This window comes from Sinocyclocheilus grahami, unplaced genomic scaffold (genome assembly GCF_001515645.1).
Source record: "Sinocyclocheilus grahami isolate Dianchi unplaced genomic scaffold, SAMN03320097.WGS_v1.1 scaffold32285.1, whole genome shotgun sequence".
NCBI classification, from domain to species: domain Eukaryota; kingdom Metazoa; phylum Chordata; class Actinopteri; order Cypriniformes; family Cyprinidae; genus Sinocyclocheilus; species Sinocyclocheilus grahami.
The window spans coordinates 1-2,121 of record NW_015521466.1 but is presented as its reverse complement, the minus strand read 5'-3'; the positions used below and the strand labels follow the sequence as shown (position 1 = coordinate 2,121).

At 35.1% G+C, this 2,121-nt stretch overlaps 1 pseudogene; it reads left to right on the top strand.

The window, feature by feature from the left end:
• The first annotated feature begins 670 nt into the window (after nt 1–670).
• LOC107580370 (lipoma HMGIC fusion partner-like 3 protein) lies at nt 671–1,686 on the top strand (annotated as a pseudogene).
• Nucleotides 1,687–2,121: the final 435 nt, after the last annotated feature.

Genomic DNA, 2,121 nt, shown 5'->3' with positions numbered 1-2,121 from the left:
GAAAAATTTTAGGGGGTCTGAATACTTTCCGTACCCACTGTACATATGTAGTTTATATTAGTTATTTTTTTGTTTTAAATTTACATTTTAAATTATTATAGTATATAGTTCAAAATATCAAAATAAGAAATGTTGCCTTGGCAACTAGCTGAAATAAAACAAGTGGTATGTTTTTTTAAATATTTTATTTAAAGTAACAATTTTTTTAATTAATTTACTATAATAACCTTGGCAACAAATTAATTTTATTATCATTTTAGTTAGTGTGTTAACATTAACTAACCTTATTGTAAAGTGTTACCATAAAAACTATGTAACATGAATTTTAGTACCATAAATAAATAAAAGCAAAAATGTTGTCCAGTGTTTTTTGAAACAGGGTTTAATAGTTAATTGAATCTAAAACCATTAAATATAATTTTTAGTTGCATGAAAAATTTTACAGAAATAATATTAAATAAAAAAAAACTTAAACTTATTTTATTTTTTTTATTTCAACTATTTTTTATTTCTCAGTTAAGTTGCCTTTGTACTAAAATAACTAAACAGACTATATAAACCGACTAACTATATAGACATAAAAAACTTTAACTAAAATTAAAATGAAAACATAAAAATGTAAAGTTATCTCAATGATACTAATATGATCTTTGTGCTGACTGTCTCCAGCATGCAGCAGCACTCGTCTGAGGTGGCCCGTCTGTATCAGACTGAGTTCATCCGGAGCACGCGGGCAGTGGGCATGCTGTGGGCCGTCAGCACGCTCTACTTTGCCGTGATCCAGGTGGTCATTCTCATCCAGCCGTCATGGGTGGGCACATGAGAGCTGCACTACCGAGGAGGGGGTCCGGCTCCTCCGACCGGGACGCTGGGCCTCTTTGAGGTCTGCATGGAGACGGATTGGCCCGTCCCAGAATGCCGGGGGTCTCTTCACACCCTAACCCCACTCCCTGCCTTCCAGTCTCCCGCTGTGCGGGTCTGCATGTCTCTCACCATGGTGTGGGCCAGCGTGGGCTGTCTGTGTCTGTTCAGATTCTGCAACACAGCAACCGTCTATAAGATCTGTGCTCAGCTGCAGCTCACAGCAGGTGAGAACTGATCTCTCACTAAAGCTGCATTTATTTCATCAAAAATACAGTATTTAAACCACGGCATTATTGTGAAATATTTTTAGAATTTTAAAGAACTGTAAACTGTATTACATTTAAAATGTAATATATTCCTGTGATGCAAAGCTGAATTTTCAGCATCATTACTCCAGTCTTCAGTGTCACATGATCTTTCAGAAATCATTCTAATATGCTGATTTGTGCTCAAGAAACATTTCTCTGCAAAGCTGTAGTATATTGAGAATCTCTTCTCATGAAAATGAGCTTTTCATGACCTGAAATCCAAACTAAACATGTTAGACAGTACATTACTCCTAGCGGCATGTGTGTGTTTGTGGCGCAGGCTTCTGTTTGGCGCTGGCGTGTGTGTTGTTCCCAGACTCCTGGGTGTGTGCTGAGATGCGGGCGTTGTGTGGGGAGCGTGTGAGTAGTTTCTCCCCGGGGAACTGCTCTGTGCACTGGGCGTACATACTGGCCATGCTGGGGGTGCTGGACGCCGGCATACTGGCCACTCTGGCTTTTGTTTTGGGGAATCGCCAAGATGCTCTGCTGCCAGAAGACACCAAGGATGGTGATGGTAAATGCTGCACTTATTCTTGCTAAAATCAATGAATGTTTTACTGCCTGTTTTAAGAGAGTAGAGTTTAGTTAGTTAATGATTTTGAAACTGAATCATATTTTTCTCTCTCTCAAATGATACAGAAAATAGTTTTACAATAAATATACAAACATGTTTATGTTTAACATATTAAATGGAAATGTGTTTTATACAGTGGTGTTATTGATAAATAAATCTGAAAATGCTAAAAATATTTTTTTTGTCAATTTGAAATAAAATAAAATATAAATATTAGATGAAAAAGTTAAATTTTTATAAATGTAAAAATGTAAAAAAATGAAAAAAATGTCACCTTGGCAACAAATGATAAATAAAAAAATTAATAAAATAAAACAAAATAAATAAACTAAAATAAAAAATAATTAAAGCTAAATAGAAATATTAAAAACAACC